This window comes from Cetorhinus maximus, chromosome 29 (assembly GCF_964194155.1).
Source record: "Cetorhinus maximus chromosome 29, sCetMax3.hap1.1, whole genome shotgun sequence".
In the NCBI taxonomy this organism is placed as follows: domain Eukaryota; kingdom Metazoa; phylum Chordata; class Chondrichthyes; order Lamniformes; family Cetorhinidae; genus Cetorhinus; species Cetorhinus maximus.
In genome coordinates, this window is record NC_135907.1 from 6,528,121 (window position 1) to 6,552,532 (window position 24,412).

General features: G+C 53.9%; 2 non-coding genes and 2 pseudogenes across 2 annotated transcripts; all 4 read right to left on the bottom strand.

Annotated features, from left to right (window-relative positions):
• Positions 1–7,368: 7,368 nt before the first annotated feature.
• On the bottom strand, positions 7,369–7,546 carry LOC144669646 (U2 spliceosomal RNA; annotated as a pseudogene).
• A 5,345-nt stretch (positions 7,547–12,891) lies between these two features.
• Positions 12,892–13,066, bottom strand: LOC144669815 (U2 spliceosomal RNA; annotated as a pseudogene).
• A 5,549-nt stretch (positions 13,067–18,615) lies between these two features.
• Positions 18,616–18,798, bottom strand: LOC144669666 (U2 spliceosomal RNA). The gene has a single exon (XR_013573714.1). It is a non-coding gene; the product is annotated as a U2 spliceosomal RNA (small nuclear RNA).
• Positions 18,799–24,148: 5,350 nt separating this feature from the next.
• Positions 24,149–24,330, bottom strand: LOC144669659 (U2 spliceosomal RNA). Its single transcript, XR_013573710.1, has one exon. It is a non-coding gene; the product is annotated as a U2 spliceosomal RNA (small nuclear RNA).
• Between the last annotated feature and the right edge of the window lie 82 nt (positions 24,331–24,412).

Below are 24,412 nucleotides of genomic sequence, written 5' to 3' on the forward strand. Positions count from 1 at the left end.
ACTTTATTCATAAAAAATCTTCAATCACATTCAAAACCATTTCAAAAACAACATTACAAGGGTACAATCCAGGTTAAACTTTTACAAAATGTATCACCAGGTGCATCAGTACAAACAATATTACAATCATTTACAGCCTTTCATTTTGATCTGTACAGCCCGAGGGGCTCTAAACAGTTCCCAGTCTCTCGGTGCGCTGTGGTAGAAAGGTCTTAGACAGCGACCCTTCCCCATTGCGCCTTTGCGGCAGCTGCCCCAAGCTTTAGTGCGTCCCTCAGCACGTAGTCCTGGACTTTGGATTGTGCCAGTCCGCAACAATCGGTCGGGGACAACTCTTTGTGCTGGAAGACCAACAAGTTTCGGGCAGACCAAAGCGCCTCTTTCACCGAGTTGATGATCCTCCAGCTGCAGTCGATGTTTGTCTCGGTGTGTGTCCCTGGGAACAGCCCGTAGAGCACAGAGTCCTGTGTCACAGAACTGCTCGGGATGAACCTCGACAGCAACCACTGCATCTCTCTCCAGACTTTCTTTGCAAAGGCACAATCCACAAGGAGGTGAACAACGGTCTCTTCCCCACCACAGCCACCTCGAGGGCATCGTGCAGAGGGGGTGAGACTCCTGGCGTGTAGGAAGGATCTGACGGGGAGGGCCTTTCTCACCACCAGCCAAGCTACGTCTTGGTGCTTGTTGGAAAGTTCTGGCGATGAGGCATTCTGCCAAATGACTTTGACAGTCTGCTCGGGGAACCATCCCACAGGGTCCACCCTCTCCTTATCCCTCAGGGCCTCTAGGACGTTACGTGCTGACCACTGCCTGATGGACTTGTGGTCAAAGGTGTTTTTCTGCATAAATTTTTCCACCAGGCACAGGTGGTACGGCACGGTCCAACTACTTGGAGCGTTCCGCGGCAGCGTGGCCAGACCCATCCTTCGCAACACCGGGGACAGGTAGAACCTCAGCACGTAGTGACACTTGGTGTTTGCGTACTGAGGGTCTACGCACCGCTTGATGCAGCCACACACAAAGGTGGCCATCAGTATGAGGGCGATGTTGGGCACGTTTTTTCCCCCTTTATCTAGAGGCTTGTACATCGCGTCCCTGCAGACACGATCCATTTTCGACCTCCAGATAAAGCGGAAGATGGCTCGAGTGATCGCCATCGCGCAGGAGTGTGGAATGGGCCAGACCTGCGCCACGTACAGCAACAGCGAGAGTACCTCACACCTGATGACCAGGTTCTTACCCGCAATGGAGAGGGAGCGTCGCTCCCACATGCCCAGTTTCCTTTTCACCATAGCCACTCGCTCCTTCCAGTTTCTAACGCATGCCCCGGTCCCTCCGAACCATATCCCCAGCACCTTCAGGCCGTCAGCCCTGACAGTGAAGGGGACAAAGGATCGGTCAGCCCAGTTCCCAAAGAACATGGCCTCGCTCTTCCCACGATTTACCTTGGCTCCCGAGGCCAGTTCGAACTGGTCGCAGACGTGCATCAGTCTGCGCACCGACAGCGGATCCGAGCAGAAGACGGCGACGTCGTCCATGTACAGGGAGGCTTTTACCTGAGTGCCTCCACTGCCTGGGATCGTCACTCCTCTTATGCCCGGATCCTTCCTGATGGACTCGGCAAAGGGTTCTATGCAGCACACGAAAAGGACAGGCGAGAGAGGACAGCCCTGCCTGACTCCAGATTTAATCGGAAAGCTATCTGTTTCCCACCCATTGATTCAGACTGCGCTACTGATGTTAGTGTAGAGCAGTTGGATCCAATTTCGAATTCCCTCCCCAAAGCCCATTTTGGAGAGCACATCCCCCGTGTAGGTGTGCGATATTCTGTCAAAGGCCTTCTCCTGATCCAAGCTGATGAGGCAGGTATCCACACCCCTGTCCTGTACATAGGCAATCGTATCCCTGAGCAGCGCCAGGCTGTCAGAGATCTTCCTGCCTGGCACAGAGCAGGTCTGGTCAGGGTGAATCACCAATTCCAGAGCGGAAGAACAGATTTTTTTTTTTTTGTAAAAATATACTTTATTCATAAGAAATCTTCAATCACATTTAAAACCATTTCAAAAACAACATTACAAGGGTACAATCCAGGTTAAACTTTTACAAAATGTATCACCAGGTGCATCAGTACAAACAATATTACAATCATTTACAGCCTTTCATTTTGATCTGTACAGCCCGAGGGGCTCTAAACAGTTTCCGGTCTCTCGGTGCGCTGTGGTAGAAAGGTCTTAGACAGCGACCCTTCCCCATTGCGCCTTTGCGGCAGCTGCCCCAAGCTTTAGTGCGTCCCTCAGCACGTAGTCCTGGACTTTGGATTGTGCCAGTCCGCAACAATCGGTCGGGGACAACTCTTTGTGCTGGAAGACCAACAAGTTCCGGGCAGACCAAAGCGCCTCTTTCACCGAGTTGATGATCCTCCAGCTGCAGTCGATGTTTGTCTCGGTGTGTGTCCCTGGGAACAGCCCGTAGAGCACAGAGTCCTGTGTCACAGAACTGCTCGGGATGAACCTCGACAGCAACCACTGCATCTCTCTCCAGACTTTCTTTGCAAAGGCACAATCCACAAGGAGGTGAACAACGGTCTCTTCCCCACCACAGCCACCTCGAGGGCAACGTGCAGAGGGGGTGAGACTCCTGGCGTGTAGGAAGGATCTGACGGGGAGGGCTTTTCTCTTCACCAGCCAAGCTACGTCTTGGTGCTTGTTGGAAAGTTCTGGCGATGAGGCATTCTGCCAAATGACTTTGACAGTCTGCTCGGGGAACCATCCCACAGGGTCCACCCTCTCCTTTTCCCTCAGGGCCTCTAGGACGTTACGTGCTGACCACTGCCTGATGGACTTGTGGTCAAAGGTGTTTTTCTGCATAAATTTTTCCACCAGGGACAGGTGGTACGGCACGGTCCAACTACTTGGAGCGTTCCGCGGCAGCGTGGCCAGACCCATCCTTCGCAACACCGGGGACAGGTAGAACCTCAGCACGTAGTGACACTTGGTGTTTGCGTACTGAGGGTCTACGCAGCGCTTGATGCAGCCGCACACAAAGGTGGCCATCAGTATGAGGGCGATGTTGGGCACGTTTTTTCCCCCTTTATCTAGAGGCTTGTACATCGCGTCCCTGCAGACACGATCCATTTTCGACCTCCAGATAAAGCGGAAGATGGCTCGAGTGATCGCCATCGCGCAGGAGTGTGGAATGGGCCAGACCTGCGCCACGTACAGCAACAGCGAGAGTACCTCACACCTGATGACCAGGTTCTTACCCGCAATGGAGAGGGAGCGTCGCTCCCACATGCCCAGTTTCCTTTTCACCATAGCCACTCGCTCCTTCCAGTTTCTAACGCATGCCCCGGTCCCTCCGAACCATATCCCCAGCACCTTCAGGCCGTCAGCCCTGACAGTGAAGGGGACAAAGGATCGGTCAGCCCAGTTCCCAAAGAACATGGCCTCGCTCTTCCCACGATTTACCTTGGCTCCCGAGGCCAGTTCGAAATGGTCGCAGATGTGCATCAGTCTGCGCACCGACAGCGGATCCGAGCAGAAGACGGCGACGTCGTCCATGTACAGGGAGGCTTTTACCTGAGTGCCTCCACTGCCTGGGATCATCACTCCTCTTATGCCCGGATCCTTCCTGATGGACTCTGCAAAGGGTTCTATGCAACACACGAAAAGGACAGGCGAGAGAGGACAGCCCTGCCTGACTCCAGATTTAATCGGAAAGCTATCTGTTTCCCACCCGTTGATTGAGACTGCGCTACTGATGTTAGTGTAGAGCAGTTGGATCCAATTTCGAATTCCCTCCCCAAAGCCCATTTTGGAGAGCACATCCCCCATGTAGGTGTGCGATATTCTGTCAAAGGCCTTCTCCTGATCCAAGCTGATGAGGCAGGTATCCACACCCCTGTCCTGTACATAGGCAATCGTATCCCTGAGCAGCGCCAGGCTGTCAGAGATCTTCCTGCCTGGCACAGAGCAGGTCTGGTCAGGGTGAATCACCAATTCCAGAGCGGATTTGACCCGGTTGGCGATGACCTTGGACAGAATCTTATAGTCCATATTCAACAGTGAAATGGGTCGCCAATTCCTAATTTCCTCCCTTTCCCCCTTGTGCTTGTAGATGAGGGTGATGATGCCTTTCCTCATGGATTCTGACATGCTGCCGGCCAGGAGCATACTCTCGTACACTTCTAGCAGGTCTGGGCCGATCAAGTCCCACAGAGCCGAATACAACTCCGCCGGCAGGCCGTCGCTTCCGGGGGTTTTACTCTTCTCGAAGGACTCGAGGGCCTTAGTCAGTTCGTCAGGAGTTAGCGGTTTGTCTAGGCTCTCCCGCGTACTGTGGTCTAGGACCTCCGTGATAGAGGACAGGAAGGACTGGGAGGCCGTGCTGTCCGTGGGCTTCACGTCATACAGTCCGGCATAAAAGGATTTGCTGATCCTCAGAATGTCGGACCGTGATGACTTTACTGAGCCGTCTTCTTCCTTCAGGCTGCTGATCACAGAGCGCTCTCTGTGTACCTTTTGGAAGAAGAAACGTGAGCACGTCTCATCCTGCTCCACGGAGCGGACTCTGGAACGGAAGATGATCTTGGAGGCCTCCGAGGCAAAGTGCGAGGCTTGCTGGCCCTTCACCTCTTGGAGCTCCTCCTTGACATCGACCCCCATCGACTGCAGCCGGAGCAGATTCTGCATCTTTTCCTGGAGTCGGGACATTTCCCTCTGTTCCTTTCTAGCTTTCTGGGTGCCTTTGAGGATGAAAAACCTCTTGATGCTTCCCTTGATCACTTCCCACCAGTGTGTCAGGGACTCAAAGAGGGGTTTCACGGTTCTCCAACCTTTGTAATCCCTCTTGAGCTCCTCAATGTTCTCTGGGGTCAGCAGTTGCACATTTAGCTTCCATGCCCCCCTGCCCACCCTCAGGTCTTCCTCCAAGTGGCAGTCCGCCAGTAGGAGGCAGTGGTCAGAGAAGAACACCGGCTTGACGTCGGTGGATCTGACTGTGAATGCACGGGACACAAACAGGAAGTCTATCCTGGAACGAATGGACCCGTCTGGCCGCGACCAGGTGTATCTACGCTGCGCTCCGTCTGCAGGGTTGCTGAAGACGTCGTGCAGCTTGGCATCCTTAACTGTTTCCATCAGGGATCTGGACGTAGCGTCCAATCTGCTTCCGGCCCTGCCGGATCGTCCAGCCGCATCGATGATGCAGTTGAAGTCCCCGCCCAGAATGACCGGCCTGGAGGTCGCCAGCAGCAGTGGGAGCTGCTGAAAAACCTCCAGCCGCTCAGCCCCTTGTGCCGGGCCGTACACGTTAATTAACCGGAGTGGAGCGTTCTTGTACATTACGTCTGCTACCAGGAGTCGCCCGCCCACCACCTCCTTGACCTCGGAGACGGTGAAGTTGCCTCCCCGCAGCAGAATACCCAGGCCGGAGGAACGAGAGTCGTTTCCGCCCGACCAGATCGATGGCCCGTGGGACCACCATCGTGACCATTGCCTGTAGGAGCTGAGGTGCGGTATCGCACACTCCTGCAGAAACAACAGGTCAGCTTTGACCTTGGCTAGGTAGTCCAATGTCGCAACACATCGCGTAGTAGATTTAATGCTACGCACATTTATGGATACAATCTTTAAACCCATTTTAAAGCATTTATTCTCCTACCAAACCCACTGTCTCTGAGAGTCCCAGACCTTTAGTCTGCTCCTTCATACCCGTAGTGAGCTCAAATTCCTTCACTTTGGATGGGCTGAGGTAGATCTCCTTGGCCGTGTTCTGCTCCGGTGGCATCTGGAGGTTCACGTAGTGAGCGGATTTTGAGATGACCTTTGCTGGAGAAGCTTCTCCAAAACTCACCCCCTCTGGGGTGTTGCTGTTCCCGGCTTCCTGGAGCTGGGGTGCGATGATTGCCTCACTGCTCCCAGATTCCAGGGGCTGTGGTGCACTGGCCTCCTCAGGTTGCAGGCCAAGTTGGGGTGCGTTGGTCTCCTTGTTGTCTCCAATTTTCTGGAGCTCGGGTGTCTCGTCCTCCAACGCCCTGGAGCTTTGCCGCCTCTTCTGTCGGTGCCGCTCTGGCACTTCCTCATCCGAAGAGCTGCTGCCCTTGTCATCCGTGTCGGATGGGAGACGCCTCTTGCCGCTTCTCTGGGAAACGCCTTTGCTTCTTCTTCGCTCCCTCTTACTTTTCTTGTTCTTCACCGTCCGCCACTCCCCCTGCTGCTTTTCCACTGCTGCCTCCTCCTCCATTGATTCGCTGTCCTGAGGACTGGAAGGTTCAGGGGGTAGTGCTGTTGATTGGCTCTCTGTTGCCTCAATCTCTTTCTCCACCTTGTCTCTCTCTGTGTCCTCCTTTGTCCCGTTGAGCTCCCTGGGGGCCTTGGTGGTTGGAGTGACACGGAACATTTCTTCTGCTTCCCCGTGGTCGGCTTTGGCTGCCTGTGCGTAAGTACGGCAGCGTTTGGGGCAGGTCCTGTAGAGGTGACTTGCCTCGCCACACAGGTTGCAGCACTTGGCCTGTTTGCAGTCTTTTGTCTGGTGCCCTTCCTGTTTGCAGATCTTGCAGAGGGAGGCGCTGCAGTTGGCCGCCACATGACCAGCCTTGCCGCATGAGCGACAATGCTTGGGTTGCCCAGCGTAGACCAGGTAGCCACGGTTTCCCCCGATAGCGAAACTGGAAGGAGGGTGGAAAATGGCTCCCTTACCATCGGTCTTTAGCGTGACCTTAAACAGGCGTTTGCCTGTCCAGATCCCCAAGTCGTCTCGAATCTCGGTGCCGCTCCCCACCTTATCGAAGTACCTGGTGAGGAAGGTGACCACGTCGGCGACAGGGACGAAGGGGTTGTACACATGCACCATCACCTCACGTTCCCGTTGCAACGGCAGAGAGAAGTGCGGCTCCGCCGTCAGGATCTTCATCTCCGGCAGGTCTCTCTTCTCCTCGAACACCCTCAGGAGCCGGACGCAGTCTGCCACTTGCTTGAACGTGACGTCAAAATAACCACCTTTGCGGGAGTCGTGCAGGGTGAAGATCTCCGTAGCTTGGAAGCCGCACGCCTTCAACAGGATCCTCCTGGTGAAGAAGCCCCGATCCATAGGTGATCCTCCTTCGTCGCTGTGGTTCACCGTGACTCGGACGGTGATAGGTAACCCACGGTATAGATTTGGATTGCGATTGGTTATCGGCCTTCCATCCCGACCTTGCCTTGGCAGGACCATGGTGTCGCCCCTGCAACACTTGATGTTAGCCAAAAGGCCGAGAAGCGATGAGAAAGAAAGAAAGTTGTGTTTTGAAAGATGTGCATGTTGAAAAGTAAAGAAAGCAGATGTTTGTAAGAAATCTATTTTTAGCATTGAAAATCCCCTGGAAAGGGGTGGTGCACCATTCCCAGAGATACTGCAATACCGGGTCGATGCGTGGAGTGGGCGGAGCAAGCCCCTATTCCATCTCCCTGCTCCAAAAATCAATTTAATATATGGTCCCCAGATAAGGGACGTATCAGATATTAAACTGATAAGAACAGATTTTTTTTTTTTTTTGTAAAAATATACTTTATTCATAAAAATCTTCGATCACATTCAAAACCATTTGAAAAACAACATTACAAGGGTACAATCCAGGTTAAACTTTTACAAAATGTATCACCAGGTGCATCAGTACAAACAATATTACAGTCATTTACAGCCTTTCATTTTGATCTGTACAGCCCGAGGGGCTCTAAACAGTTCCCAGTCTCTCGGTGCGCTGTGGTAGAAAGGTCTTAGACAGCGACCCTTCCCCATTGCGCCTTTGCGGCAGCTGCCCCAAGCTTTAGTGCGTCCCTCAGCACGTAGTCCTGGACTTTGGATTGTGCCAGTCCGCAACAATCGGTCGGGGACAAATCTTTGTGCTGGAAGACCAACAAGTTTCGGGCAGACCAAAGCGCCTCTTTCACCGAGTTGATGATCCTCCAGCTGCAGTCGATGTTTGTCTCGGTGTGTGTCCCTGGGAACAGCCCGTAGAGCACAGAGTCCTGTGTCACAGAACTGCTCGGGATGAACCTCGACAGCAACCACTGCATCTCTCTCCAGACTTTCTTTGCAAAGGCACAATCCACAAGGAGGTGAACAACGGTCTCTTCCCCACCACAGCCACCTCGAGGGCATCGTGCAGAGGGGGTGAGACTCCTGGCGTGTAGGAAGGATCTGACGGGGAGGGCCTTTCTCACCACCAGCCAAGCTACGTCTTGGTGCTTGTTGGAAAGTTCTGGCGATGAGGCATTCTGCCAAATGACTTTGACAGTCTGCTCGGGGAACCATCCCACAGGGTCCACCCTCTCCTTATCCCTCAGGGCCTCTAGGACGTTACGTGCTGACCACTGCCTGATGGACTTGTGGTCAAAGGTGTTTTTCTGCATAAATTTTTCCACCAGGGACAGGTGGTACGGCACGGTCCAACTACTTGGAGCGTTCCGCGGCAGCGTGGCCAGACCCATCCTTCGCAACACCGGGGACAGGTAGAACCTCAGCACGTAGTGACACTTGGTGTTTGCGTACTGAGGGTCTACGCACCGCTTGATGCAGCCGCACACAAAGGTGGCCATCAGTATGAGGGCGATGTTGGGCACGTTTTTTCCCCCTTTATCTAGAGGCTTGTACATCGCGTCCCTGCAGACACGATCCATTTTCGACCTCCAGATAAAGCGGAAGATGGCTCGAGTGATCGCCATCGCGCAGGAGTGTGGAATGGGCCAGACCTGCGCCACGTACAGCAACAGCGAGAGTACCTCACACCTGATGACCAGGTTCTTACCCGCAATGGAGAGGGAGCGTCGCTCCCACATGCCCAGTTTCCTTTTCACCATAGCCACTCGCTCCTTCCAGTTTCTAACGCATGCCCCGGTCCCTCCGAACCATATCCCCAGCACCTTCAGGCCGTCAGCCCTGACAGTGAAGGGGACAAAGGATCGGTCAGCCCAGTTCCCAAAGAACATGGCCTCGCTCTTCCCACGATTTACCTTGGCTCCCGAGGCCAGTTCGAACTGGTCGCAGACGTGCATCAGTCTGCGCACCGACAGCGGATCCGAGCAGAAGACGGCGACGTCGTCCATGTACAGGGAGGTTTTTACCTGAGTGCCTCCACTGCCTGGGATCGTCACTCCTCTTATGCCCGGATCCTTCCTGATGGACTCGGCAAAGGGTTCTATGCAGCACACAAAAAGGACAGGCGAGAGAGGGCAGCCCTGCCTGACTCCAGATTTAATCGGAAAGCTATCTGTTTCCCACCCATTGATTGAGACTGCGCTACTGATGTTAGTGTAGAGCAGTTGGATCCAATTTCGAATTCCCTCCCCAAAGCCCATTTTGGAGAGCACATCCCCCATGTAGGTGTGCGATATTCTGTCAAAGGCCTTCTCCTGATCCAAGCTGATGAGGCAGGTATCCACACCCCTGTCCTGTACATAGGCAATCGTATCCCTGAGCAGCGCCAGGCTGTCAGAGATCTTCCTGCCTGGCACAGAGCAGGTCTGGTCAGGGTGAATCACCAATTCCAGAGCGGATTTGACCCGGTTGGCGATGACCTTGGACAGAATCTTATAGTCCATATTCAACAGTGAAATGGGTCGCCAATTTCTAATTTCCTCCCTTTCCCCCTTGTGCTTGTAGATGAGGGTGATGATGCCTTTCCTCATGGATTCTGACATGCTGCCGGCCAGGAGCATACTCTCGTACACTTCTAGCAGGTCTGGGCCGATCAAGTCCCACAGAGCCGAATACAACTCCGCCGGCAGGCCGTCGCTTCCGGGGGTTTTACTCTTCTCGAAGGACTCGAGGGCCTTAGTCAGTTCGTCAGGAGTTAGCGGTTTGTCTAGGCTCTCCCGCGTACTGTGGTCTAGGACCTCCGTGATAGAGGACAGGAAGGACTGGGAGGCCGTGCTGTCCGTGGGCTTCACGTCATACAGTCCGGCATAAAAGGATTTGCTGATCCTCAGAATGTCGGACCGTGATGACTTTACTGAGCCGTCTTCTTCCTTCAGGCTGCTGATCACAGAGCGCTCTCTGTGTACCTTTTGGAAGAAGAAACGTGAGCACGTCTCATCCTGCTCCACGGAGCGGACTCTGGAACGGAAGATGATCTTGGAGGCCTCCGAGGCAAAGTGCGAGGCTTGCTGGCCCTTCACCTCTTGGAGCTCCTCCTTGACATCGACCCCCATCGACTGCAGCCGGAGCAGATTCTGCATCTTTTCCTGGAGTCGGGACATTTCCCTCTGTTCCTTTCTAGCTTTCTGGGTGCCTTTGAGGATGAAAAACCTCTTGATGCTTCCCTTGATCACTTCCCACCAGTGTGTCAGGGACTCAAAGAGGGGTTTCACGGTTCTCCAACCTTTGTAATCCCTCTTGAGCTCCTCAATGTTCTCTGGGGTCAGCAGTTGCACATTTAGCTTCCATGCCCCCCTGCCCACCCTCAGGTCTTCCTCCAAGTGGCAGTCCGCCAGTAGGAGGCAGTGGTCAGAGAAGAACACCGGCTTGACCTCGGTGGATCTGACTGTGAATGCACGGGACACAAACAGGAAGTCTATCCTGGAACGAATGGACCCGTCTGGCCGCGACCAGGTGTATCTACGCTGCGCTCCGTCTGCAGGGTTGCTGAAGACGTCGTGCAGCTTGGCATCCTTAACTGTTTCCATCAGGGATCTGGACGTAGCGTCCAATCTGCTTCCGGCCCTGCCGGATCGTCCAGCCGCATCGATGATGCAGTTGAAGTCCCCGCCCAGAATGACCGGCCTGGAGGTCGCCAGCAGCAGTGGGAGCTGCTGAAAAACCTCCAGCCGCTCAGCCCCTTGTGCCGGGCCGTACACGTTAATTAACCGGAGTGGAGCGTTCTTGTACATTACGTCTGCTACCAGGAGTCGCCCGCCCACCACCTCCTTGACCTCGGAGACGGTGAAGTTGCCTCCCCGCAGCAGAATACCCAGGCCGGAGGAACGAGAGTCGTTTCCGCCCGACCAGATCGATGGCCCGTGGGACCACCATCGTGACCATTGCCTGTAGGAGCTGAGGTGCGGTATCGCACACTCCTGCAGAAACAACAGGTCAGCTTTGACCTTGGCTAGGTAGTCCAAGGTCGCAACACATCGCGTAGTAGATTTAATGCTACGCACATTTATGGATACAATCTTTAAACCCATATTAAAGCATTTATTCTCCTACCAAACCCACTGTCTCTGAGAGTCCCAGACCTTTAGTCTGCTCCTTCATACCCGTAGTGAGCTCAAATTCCTTCACTTTGGATGGGCTGAGGTAGATCTCCTTGGCCGTGTTCTGCTCCAGTGGCATCTGGAGGTTCACGTAGTGAGCGGATTTTGAGATGACCTTTGCTGGAGAAGCTTCTCCAAAACTCACCCCCTCTGGGGGGTTGCTGTTCCCGGCTTCCTGGAGCTGGGGTGCGATGATTGCCTCACTGCTCCCAGATTCCAGGGGCTGTGGTGCACTGGCCTCCTCAGGTTGCAGGCCAACTTGGGGTGCGTTGGTCTCCTTGTTGTCTCCAATTTTCTGGAGCTCGGGTGTCTCGTCCTCCAACGCCCTGGAGCTTTGCCGCCTCTTCTGTCGGTGCCGCTCTGGCACTTCCTCATCCGAAGAGCTGCTGCCCTTGTCATCCGTGTCGGATGGGAGACGCCTCTTGCCGCTTCTCTGGGAAACGCCTTTGCTTCTTCTTCGCTCCCTCTTACTTTTCTTGTTCTTCACCGTCCGCCACTCCCCCTGCTGCTTTTCCACTGCTGCCTCCTCCTCCATTGATTCGCTGTCCTGAGGACTGGAAGGTTCAGGGGGTAGTGCTGTTGATTGGCTCTCTGTTGCCTCAATCTCTTTCTCCACCTTGTCTCTCTCTGTGTCCTCCTTTGTCCCGTTGAGCTCCCTGGGGGCCTTGGTGGTTGGAGTGACACGGAACATTTCTTCTGCTTCCCCCTGGTCGGCTTTGGCTGCCTGTGCGTAAGTACGGCAGCGTTTGGGGCAGGTCCTGTAGAGGTGACTTGCCTCGCCACACAGGTTGCAGCACTTGGCCTGTTTGCAGTCTTTTGTCTGGTGCCCTTCCTGTTTGCAGATCTTGCAGAGGGAGGCGCTGCAGTTGGCCGCCACATGACCAGCCTTGCCGCATGAGCGACAATGCTTGGGTTGCCCAGCGTAGACCAGGTAGCCACGGTTTCCCCCGATAGCGAAACTGGAAGGAGGGTGGAAAATGGCTCCCTTACCATCGGTCTTTAGCGTGACCTTAAACAGGCGTTTGCCTGTCCAGATCCCCAAGTCGTCTCGAATCTCGGTGCCGCTCCCCACCTTATCGAAGTACCTGGTGAGGAAGGTGACCACGTCGGCGACAGGGACGAAGGGGTTGTACACATGCACCATCACCTCACGTTCCCGTTGCAACGGCAGAGAGAAGTGCGGCTCCGCCGTCAGGATCTTCATCTCCGGCAGGTCTCTCTTCTCCTCGAACACCCTCAGGAGCCGGACGCAGTCTGCCACTTGCTTGAACGTGACGTCAAAATAACCACCTTTGCGGGAGTCGTGCAGGGTGAAGATCTCCGTAGCTTGGAAGCCGCACGCCTTCAACAGGATCCTCCTGGTGAAGAAGCCCCGATCCATAGGTGATCCTCCTTCGTCGCTGTGGTTCACCGTGACTCGGACGGTGATAGGTAACCCACGGTATAGATTTGGATTGCGATTGGTTATCGGCCTTCCATCCCGACCTTGCCTTGGCAGGACCATGGTGTCGCCCCTGCAACACTTGATGTTAGCCAAAAGGCCGAGAAGCGATGAGAAAGAAAGAAAGTTGTGTTTTGAAAGATGTGCATGTTGAAAAGTAAAGAAAGCAGATGTTTGTAAGAAATCTATTTTTAGCATTGAAAATCCCCTGGAAAGGGGTGGTGCACCATTCCCAGAGATACTGCAATACCGGGTCGATGCGTGGAGTTGGCGGAGAAAGCCCCTATTCCATCTCCCTGCTCCAAAAATCAATTTAATATATGGTCCCCAGATAAGGGACGTATCAGATATTAAACTGATAAGAACAGATTTTTTTTTTTTGTAAAAATATACTTTATTCATAAAAATCTTCAATCACATTCAAAACCATTTCAAAAACAACATTACAAGGGTACAATCCAGGCCAAACTCTTACAAAATGTATCACCAGGTGCATCAGCACAAACAATACTACAGTCATTTACAGCCCCTCATCTTGATCTGTACAGCCCGAGGGGCTAAGAACAGATTTTTTTTTTTTTTTTGTAAAAATATACTTTATTCATAAAAAATCTTCAATCACATTCAGAACCATTTCAAAAACAACATTACAAGGGTACAATCCAGGTTAAACTTTTACAAAATGTATCACCAGGTGCATCAGTACAAACAATATTACAATCATTTACAGCCTTTCATTTTGATCTGTACAGCCCGAGGGGCTCTAAACAGTTCCCAGTCTCTCGGTGCGCTGTGGTAGAAAGGTCTTAGACAGCGACCCTTCCCCATTGCGCCTTTGCGGCAGCTGCCCCAAGCTTTAGTGCGTCCCTCAGCACGTAGTCCTGGACTTTGGATTGTGCCAGTCCGCAACAATCGGTCGGGGACAACTCTTTGTGCTGGAAGACCAACAAGTTTCGGGCAGACCAAAGCGCCTCTTTCACCGAGTTGATGATCCTCCAGCTGCAGTCGATGTTTGTCTCGGTGTGTGTCCCTGGGAACAGCCCGTAGAGCACAGAGTCCTGTGTCACAGAACTGCTCGGGATGAACCTCGACAGCAACCACTGCATCTCTCTCCAGACTTTCTTTGCAAAGGCACAATCCACAAGGAGGTGAACAACGGTCTCTTCCCCACCACAGCCACCTCGAGGGCATCGTGCAGAGGGGGTGAGACTCCTGGCGTGTAGGAAGGATCTGACGGGGAGGGCCTTTCTCACCACCAGCCAAGCTACGTCTTGGTGCTTGTTGGAAAGTTCTGGCGATGAGGCATTCTGCCAAATGACTTTGACAGTCTGCTCGGGGAACCATCCCACAGGGTCCACCCTCTCCTTATCCCTCAGGGCCTCTAGGACGTTACGTGCTGACCACTGCCTGATGGACTTGTGGTCAAAGGTGTTTCTCTGCATAAATTTTTCCACCAGGGACAGGTGGTACGGCACGGTCCAACTACTTGGAGCGTTCCGCGGCAGCGTGGCCAGACCCATCCTTCGCAACACCGGGGACAGGTAGAACCTCAGCACGTAGTGACACTTGGTGTTTGCGTACTGAGGGTCTACGCACCGCTTGATGCAGCCGCACACAAAGGTGGCCATCAGTATGAGGGCGATGTTGGGCACGTTTTTTCCCCCTTTATCTAGAGGCTTGTACATCGCGTCCCTGCAGACACGATCCATTTTCGACCTCCAGATAAAGCGGAAGATGGCTCGAGTGATCGCCATCGCGCAGGAGTGTGGAATGGGCCAGACCTGCGCCACGTACAGCAACAGCGAGAGTACCTCACACCTGATGACCAGGTTCTTACCCGCAATGGAGAGGGAGCGTCGCTCCCACATGCCCAGTTTCCTTTTCACCATAGCCACTCGCTCCTTCCAGTTTCTAACGCATGCCCCGGTCCCTCCGAACCATATCCCCAGCACCTTCAGGCCGTCAGCCCTGACAGTGAAGGGGACAAAGGATCGGTCAGCCCACTTCCCAAAGAACATGGCCTCGCTCTTCCCACGATTTACCTTGGCTCCCGAGGCCAGTTCGAACTGGTCGCAGACGTGCATCAGTCTGCGCACCGACAGCGGATCCGAGCAGAAGACGGCGACGTCGTCCATGTACAGGGAGGCTTTTACCTGAGTGCCTCCACTGCCTGGGATCGTCACTCCTCTTATGCCCGGATCCTTCCTGATGGACTCGGCAAAGGGTTCTATGCAGCACACAAAAAGGACAGGCGAGAGAGGGCAGCCCTGCCTGACTCCAGATTTAATCGGAAAGCTATCTGTTTCCCACCCATTGATTGAGACTGCGCTACTGATGTTAGTGTAGAGCAGTTGGATCCAATTTCGAATTCCCTCCCCAAAGCCCATTTTGGAGAGCACATCCCCCATGTAGGTGTGCGATATTCTGTCAAAGGCCTTCTCCTGATCCAAGCTGATGAGGCAGGTATCCACACCCCTGTCCTGTACATAGGCAATCGTATCCCTGAGCAGCGCCAGGCTGTCAGAGATCTTCCTGCCTGGCACAGAGCAGGTCTGGTCAGGGTGAATCACCAATTCCAGAGCGGATTTGACCCGGTTGGCGATGACCTTGGACAGAATCTTATAGTCCATATTCAACAGTGAAATGGGTCGCCAATTCCTAATTTCCTCCCTTTCCCCCTTGTGCTTGTAGATGAGGGTGATGATGCCTTTCCTCATGGATTCTGACATGCTGCCGGCCAGGAGCATACTCTCGTACACTTCTAGCAGGTCTGGGCCGATCAAGTCCCACAGAGCCGAATACAACTCCGCCGGCAGGCCGTCGCTTCCGGGGGTTTTACTCTTCTCGAAGGACTCGAGGGCCTTAGTCAGTTCGTCAGGAGTTAGCGGTTTGTCTAGGCTCTCCCGCGTACTGTGGTCTAGGACCTCCGTGATAGAGGACAGGAAGGACTGGGAGGCCGTGCTGTCCGTGGGCTTCACGTCATACAGTCCGGCATAAAAGGATTTGCTGATCCTCAGAATGTCGGACCGTGATGACTTTACTGAGCCGTCTTCTTCCTTCAGGCTGCTGATCACAGAGCGCTCTCTGTGTACCTTTTGGAAGAAGAAACGTGAGCACGTCTCATCCTGCTCCACGGAGCGGACTCTGGAACGGAAGATGATCTTGGAGGCCTCCGAGGCAAAGTGCGAGGCTTGCTGGCCCTTCACCTCTTGGAGCTCCTCCTTGACATCCACCCCCATCGACTGCAGCCGGAGCAGATTCTGCATCTTTTCCTGGAGTCGGGACATTTCCCTCTGTTCCTTTCTAGCTTTCTGGGTGCCTTTGAGGATGAAAAACCTCTTGATGCTTCCCTTGATCACTTCCCACCAGTGTGTCAGGGACTCAAAGAGGGGTTTCACGGTTCTCCAACCTTTGTAATCCCTCTTGAGCTCCTCAATGTTCTCTGGGGTCAGCAGTTGCACATTTAGCTTCCATGCCCCCCTGCCCACCCTCAGGTCTTCCTCCAAGTGGCAGTCCGCCAGTAGGAGGCAGTGGTCAGAGAAGAACACCGGCTTGACCTCGGTGGATCTGACTGTGAATGCACGGGACACAAACAGGAAGTCTATCCTGGAACGAATGGACCCGTCTGGCCGCGACCAGGTGTATCTACGCTGCGCTCCGTCTGCAGGGTTGCTGAAGACGTCGTGCAGCTTGGCATCCTTAACTGTTTCCATCAGGGATCTGGACGTAGCGTCCAATCTGCTTCCGGCCCTGCCGGATCGTCCAGCCGCATCGATGATGCAGTTGAAGTCCCCGCCCAGAATGACCGGCCTGGAGGTCGCCAGCAGCAGTGGGAGCTGCTGAAAAACCTCCAGCCGCTCAGCCCCTTGTGCCGGGCCGTACACGTTAATTAACCGGAGTGGAGCGTTCTTGTACATTACGTCTGCTACCAGGAGTCGCCCGCCCACCACCTCCTTGACCTCGGAGACGGTGAAGTTGCCTCCCCGCAGCAGAATACCCAGGCCGGAGGAACGAGAGTCGTTTCCGCCCGACCAGATCGATGGCCCGTGGGACCACCATCGTGACCATTGCCTGTAGGAGCTGAGGTGCGGTATCGCACACTCCTGCAGAAACAACAGGTCAGCTTTGACCTTGGCAAGGTAGTCCAAGGTCGCAACACATCGCGTAGTAGATTTAATGCTACGCACATTTATGGATACAATCTTTAAACCCATATTAAAGCATTTATTCTCCTACCAAACCCACTGTCTCTGAGAGTCCCAGACCTTTAGTCTGCTCCTTCATACCCGTAGTGAGCTCAAATTCCTTCACTTTGGATGGGCTGAGGTAGATCTCCTTGGCCGTGTTCTGCTCCAGTGGCATCTGGAGGTTCACGTAGTGAGCGGATTTTGAGATGACCTTTGCTGGAGAAGCTTCTCCAAAACTCACCCCCTCTGGGGGGTTGCTGTTCCCGGCTTCCTGGAGCTGGGGTGCGATGATTGCCTCACTGCTCCCAGATTCCAGGGGCTGTGGTGCACTGGCCTCCTCAGGTTGCAGGCAAAGTTGGGGTGCGTTGGTCTCCTTGTTGTCTCCAATTTTCTGGAGCTCGGGTGTCTCGTCCTCCAACGCCCTGGAGCTTTGCCGCCTCTTCTGTCGGTGCCGCTCTGGCACTTCCTCATCCGAAGAGCTGCTGCCCTTGTCATCCGTGTCGGATGGGAGACGCCTCTTGCCGCTTCTCTGGGAAACGCCTTTGCTTCTTCTTCGCTCCCTCTTACTTTTCTTGTTCTTCACCGTCCGCCACTCCCCCTGCTGCTTTTCCACTGCTGCCTCCTCCTCCATTGATTCGCTGTCCTGAGGACTGGAAGGTTCAGGGGGTAGTGCTGTTGATTGGCTCTCTGTTGCCTCAATCTCTTTCTCCACCTTGTCTCTCTCTGTGTCCTCCTTTGTCCCGTTGAGCTCCCTGGGGGCCTTGGTGGTTGGAGTGACACGGAACATTTCTTCTGCTTCCCCGTGGTCGGCTTTGGCTGCCTGTGCGTAAGTACGGCAGCGTTTGGGGCAGGTCCTGTAGAGGTGACTTGCCTCGCCACACAGGTTGCAGCACTTGGCCTGTTTGCAGTCTTTTGTCTGGTGCCCTTCCTGTTTGCAGATCTTGCAGAGGGAGGCGCTGCAGTTGGCCGCCACATGACCAGCCTTGCCGCATGAGCGGCAATGCTTGGGTTGCCCAGCGTAGACCAGGTAGCCACGGTTTCCCCCGATTGCGAAACTGGAAGGAGGGTGGAAAATGGCTCCCTTACCATCGGTCTTTAGCGTGACCTTAAACAGGCGTTTGCCTGTCCAGATCCCCAAGTCGTCTCGAATCTCGGTGCCGCTCCCCACCTTATCGAAGTACCTGGTGAGGAAGGTGACCACGTCGGCGACAGGGACGAAGGGGTTGTACACATGCACCATCACCTCACGTTCCCGTTGCAACGGCAGAGAAAAGTGCGGCTCCGCCGTCAGGATCTTCATCTCCGGCAGGTCTCTCTTCTCCTCGAACACCCTCAGGAGCCGGACGCAGTCTGCCACTTGCTTGAACGTCACGTCAAAATAACCACCTTTGCGGGAGTCGTGCAGGGTGAAGATCTCCGTAGCTTGGAAGCCGCACGCCTTCAACAGGATCCTCCTGGTGAAGAAGCCCCGATCCATAGGTGATCCTCCTTCGTCGCTGTGGTTCACCGTGACTCGGACGGTGATAGGTAACCCACGGTATGAATTCGGATTGCGATTGGTTTTCGCCCTTCCATCCCGACCTTGCCATGGCAGGACCATGGTGTCGCCCCTGCAACACTTGATGTTAGCCAAGAGGCCGAGAAGCGATGAGAAAGAAAGAAAGTTGTGTTTTGAAAGATGTGCATGTTGAAAAGTAAAGAAAGCAGATGTTTGTAAGAAATCTATTTTTAGCATTGAAAATCCCCTGGAAAGGGGTGGTGCACCATTCCCAGAGATACTGCAATACCGGGTCGATGCGTGGAGTGGGCGGAGCAAGCCCCTATTCCATCTCCCTGCTCCAAAAATCAATTTAATATATGGTCCCCAGATAAGGGACGTATCAGATATTAAACTGATAAGAACAGATTTTTTTTTTTTTTTTTTTTGTAAAAATATACTTTATTCATAAAAATCTTCAATCACATTCAAAACCATTTCAAAAACAACATTACAAGGGTACAATCCAGGTTAAACTTTTACAAAATGTATCACCAGGTGCATCAGTACAAACAATATTACAGTCATTTACAGCCTTTCATTTTGATCTGTACAGCCCGAGGGGCTCTAAACAGTTCCCAGTCTCTCGGTGCGCTGTGGTAGAAAGGTCTTAGACAGCGACCCTTCCCCATTGCGCCTTTGCGGCAGCTGCCCCAAGCTTTAGTGCGTCCCTCAGCACGTAGTCCTGGACTTTGGATTGTGCCAGTCCGCAACAATCGGTCGGGGACAAATCTTTGTGCTGGAAGACCAACAAGTTTCGGGCAGACCAAAGCGCGTCTTTCACCGAGTTGATGATCCTCCAGCTGCAGTTGATGTTTGTCTCGGTGTGTGTCCCTGGGAACAGCCCGTAGAGCACAGAGTCCTGTGTCACAGAACTGCTCGGGATGAACCTCGACAGCAACCACTGCATCTCTCTCCAGACTTTCTTTGCAAAGGCACAATCCACAAGGAGGTGAACAACGGTCTCTTCCCCACCACAGCCACCTCGAGGGCATCGTGCAGAGGGGGTGAGACTCCTGGCGTGTAGGAAGGATCTGACGGGGAGGGCCTTTCTCACCACCAGCCAAGCTACGTCTTGGTGCTTGTTGGAAAGTTCTGGCGATGAGGCATTCTGCCAAATGACTTTGACAGTCTGCTCGGGGAACCATCCCACAGGGTCCACCCTCTCCTTATCCCTCAGGGCCTCTAGGACGTTACGTGCTGACCACTGCCTGATGGACTTGTGGTCAAAGGTGTTTTTCTGCATAAATTTTTCCACCAGGGACAGGTGGTACGGCACGGTCCAACTACTTGGAGCGTTCCGCGGCAGCGTGGCCAGACCCATCCTTCGCAACACCGGGGACAGGTAGAACCTCAGCACGTAGTGACACTTGGTGTTTGCGTACTGAGGGTCTACGCACCGCTTGATGCAGCCGCACACAAAGGTGGCCATCAGTATGAGGGCGATGTTGGGCACGTTTTTTCCCCCTTTATCTAGAGGCTTGTACATCGCGTCCCTGCAGACACGATCCATTTTCGACCTCCAGATAAAGCGGAAGATGGCTCGAGTGATCGCCATCGCGCAGGAGTGTGGAATGGGCCAGACCTGCGCCACGTACAGCAACAGCGAGAGTACCTCACACCTGATGACCAGGTTCTTACCCGCAATGGAGAGGGAGCGTCGCTCCCACATGCCCAGTTTCCTTTTCACCATAGCCACTCGCTCCTTCCAGTTTCTAACGCATGCCCCGGTCCCTCCGAACCATATCCCCAGCACCTTCAGGCCGTCAGCCCTGACAGTGAAGGGGACAAAGGATCGGTCAGCCCAGTTCCCAAAGAACATGGCCTCGCTCTTCCCACGATTTACCTTGGCTCCCGAGGCCAGTTCGAACTGGTCGCAGACGTGCATCAGTCTGCGCACCGACAGCGGATCCGAGCAGAAGACGGCGACGTCGTCCATGTACAGGGAGGCTTTGACCTGAGTGCCTCCACTGCCTGGGATCGTCACTCCTCTTATGCCCGGATCCTTCCTGATGGACTCGGCAAAGGGTTCTATGCAGCACACAAAAAGGACAGGCGAGAGAGGGCAGCCCTGCCTGACTCCAGATTTAATCGGAAAGCTATCTGTTTCCCACCCATTGATTGAGACTGCGCTACTGATGTTAGTGTAGAGCAGTTGGATCCAATTTCGAATTCCCTCCCCAAAGCCCATTTTGGAGAGCACATCCCCCATGTAGGTGTGCGATATTCTGTCAAAGGCCTTCTCCTGATCCAAGCTGATGAGGCAGGTATCCACACCCCTGTCCTGTACATAGGCAATCGTATCCCTGAGCAGCGCCAGGCTGTCAGAGATCTTCCTGCCTGGCACAGAGCAGGTCTGGTCAGGGTGAATCACCAATTCCAGAGCGGATTTGACCCGGTTGGCGATGACCTTGGACAGAATCTTATAGTCCATATTCAACAGTGAAATGGGTCGCCAATTTCTAATTTCCTCCCTTTCCCCCTTGTGCTTGTAGATGAGGGTGATGATGCCTTTCCTCATGGATTCTGACATGCTGCCGGCCAGGAGCATACTCTCGTACACTTCTAGCAGGTCTGGGCCGATCAAGTCCCACAGAGCCGAATACAACTCCGCCGGCAGGCCGTCGCTTCCGGGGGTTTTACTCTTCTCGAAGGACTCGAGGGCCTTAGTCAGTTCGTCAGGAGTTAGCGGTTTGTCTAGGCTCTCCCGCGTACTGTGGTCTAGGACCTCCGTGATAGAGGACAGGAAGGACTGGGAGGCCGTGCTGTCCGTGGGCTTCACGTCATACAGTCCGGCATAAAAGGATTTGCTGATCCTCAGAATGTCGGACCGTGATGACTTTACTGAGCCGTCTTCTTCCTTCAGGCTGCTGATCACAGAGCGCTCTCTGTGTACCTTTTGGAAGAAGAAACGTGAGCACGTCTCATCCTGCTCCACGGAGCGGACTCTGGAACGGAAGATGATCTTGGAGGCCTCCGAGGCAAAGTGCGAGGCTTGCTGGCCCTTCACCTCTTGGAGCTCCTCCTTGACATCCACCCCCATCGACTGCAGCCGGAGCAGATTCTGCATCTTTTCCTGGAGTCGGGACATTTCCCTCTGTTCCTTTCTAGCTTTCTGGGTGCCTTTGAGGATGAAAAACCTCTTGATGCTTCCCTTGATCACTTCCCACCAGTGTGTCAGGGACTCAAAGAGGGGTTTCACGGTTCTCCAACCTTTGTAATCCCTCTTGAGCTCCTCAATGTTCTCTGGGGTCAGCAGTTGCACATTTAGCTTCCATGCCCCCCTGCCCACCCTCAGGTCTTCCTCCAAGTGGCAGTCCGCCAGTAGGAGGCAGTGGTCAGAGAAGAACACCGGCTTGACCTCGGTGGATCTGACTGTGAATGCACGGGACACAAACAGGAAGTCTATCCTGGAACGAATGGACCCGTCTGGCCGCGACCAGGTGTATCTACGCTGCGCTCCGTCTGCAGGGTTGCTGAAGACGTCGTGCAGCTTGGCATCCTTAACTGTTTCCATCAGGGATCTGGACGTAGCGTCCAATCTGCTTCCGGCCCTGCCGGATCGTCCAGCCGCATCGATGATGCAGTTGAAGTCCCCGCCCAGAATGACCGGCCTGGAGGTCGCCAGCAGCAGTGGGAGCTGCTGAAAAACCTCCAGCCGCTCAGCCCCTTGTGCCGGGCCGTACACGTTAATTAACCGGAGTGGAGCGTTCTTGTACATTACGTCTGCTACCAGGAGTCGCCCGCCCACCACCTCCTTGACCTCGGAGACGGTGAAGTTGCCTCCCCGCAGCAGAATACCCAGGCCGGAGGAACGAGAGTCGTTTCCGCCCGACCAGATCGATGGCCCGTGGGACCACCATCGTGACCATTGCCTGTAGGAGCTGAGGTGCGGTATCGCACACTCCTGCAGAAACAACAGGTCAGCTTTGACCTTGGCTAGGTAGTCCAAGGTCGCAACACATCGCGTAGTAGATTTAATGCTACGCACATTTATGGATACAATCTTTAAACCCATATTAAAGCATTTATTCTCCTACCAAACCCACTGTCTCTGAGAGTCCCAGACCTTTAGTCTGCTCCTTCATACCCGTAGTGAGCTCAAATTCCTTCACTTTGGATGGGCTGAGGTAGATCTCCTTGGCCGTGTTCTGCTCCAGTGGCATCTGGGGGTTCACGTAGTGAGCGGATTTTGAGATGACCTTTGCTGGAGAAGCTTCTCCAAAACTCACCCCCTCTGGGGGGTTGCTGTTCCCGGCTTCCTGGAGCTGGGGTGCGATGATTGCCTCACTGCTCCCAGATTCCAGGGGCTGTGGTGCACTGGCCTCCTCAGGTTGCAGGCAAAGTTGGGGTGCGTTGGTCTCCTTGTTGTCTCCAATTTTCTGGAGCTCGGGTGTCTCGTCCTCCAACGCCCTGGAGCTTTGCCGCCTCTTCTGTCGGTGCCGCTCTGGCACTTCCTCATCCGAAGAGCTGCTGCCCTTGTCATCCGTGTCGGATGGGAGACGCCTCTTGCCGCTTCTCTGGGAAACGCCTTTGCTTCTTCTTCGCTCCCTCTTACTTTTCTTGTTCTTCACCGTCCGCCACTCCCCCTGCTGCTTTTCCACTGCTGCCTCCTCCTCCATTGATTCGCTGTCCTGAGGACTGGAAGGTTCAGGGGGTAGTGCTGTTGATTGGCTCTCTGTTGCCTCAATCTCTTTCTCCACCTTGTCTCTCTCTGTGCCCTCCTTTGTCCCGTTGAGCTCCCTGGGGGCCTTGGTGGTTGGAGTGACACGGAACATTTCTTCTGCTTCCCCGTGGTCGGCTTTGGCTGCCTGTGCGTAAGTACGGCAGCGTTTGGGGCAGGTCCTGTAGAGGTGACTTGCCTCGCCACACAGGTTGCAGCACTTGGCCTGTTTGCAGTCTTTTGTCTGGTGCCCTTCCTGTTTGCAGATCTTGCAGAGGGAGGCGCTGCAGTTGGCCGCCACATGACCAGCCTTGCCGCATGAGCGGCAATGCTTGGGTTGCCCAGCGTAGACCAGGTAGCCACGGTTTCCCCCGATTGCGAAACTGGAAGGAGGGTGGAAAATGGCTCCCTTACCATCGGTCTTTAGCGTGACCTTAAACAGGCGTTTGCCTGTCCAGATCCCCAAGTCGTCTCGAATCTCAGTGCCGCTCCCCACCTTATCGAAGTACCTGGTGAGGAAGTTGACCACGTCGGCGACAGGGACGAAGGGGTTGTACACATGCACCATCACCTCACGTTCCCGTTGCAACGGCAGAGAAAAGTGCGGCTCCGCCGTCAGGATCTTCATCTCCGGCAGGTCTCTCTTCTCCTCGAACACCCTCAGGAGCCGGACGCAGTCTGCCACTTGCTTGAACGTGATGTCAAAATAACCACCTTTGCGGGAGTCGTGCAGGGTGAAGATCTCCGTAGCTTGGAAGCCGCACGCCTTCAACAGGATCCTCCTGGTGAAGAAGCCCCGATCCATAGGTGATCCTCCTTCGTCGCTGTGGTTCACCGTGACTCGGACGGTGATAGGTAACCCACGGTATAGATTTGGATTACGATTGGTTATCGCCCTTCCATCCCGACCTTGCCATGGCAGGACCATGGTGTCGCCCCTGCAACACTACACTTGATCTTAGCCAAGAGGCCGAGAAGCAATGAGAAAGAAAGAAAGTTGTGTTTTGAAGGATGTGCATGTTGAAAAGTAAAGAAAGCAGATGTTTGTAAGAAATCTATTTTTAGCATTGAAAATCCCCTGGAAAGGGGTGGTGCACCATTCCCAGAGATACTGCAATACCGGGTCGATGCGTGGAGTGGGCGGAGCAAGCCCCTATTCCATCTCCCTGCTCCAAAAATCAATTTAATATATGGTCCCCAGATAAGGGACGTATCAGATATTAAACTGATAAGAACAGATTTTTTTTTTTTTTTTTTTGTAAAAATATACTTTATTCATAAAAATCTTCAATCACATTCAAAACCATTTCAAAAACAACATTACAAGGGTACAATCCAGGTTAAACTTTT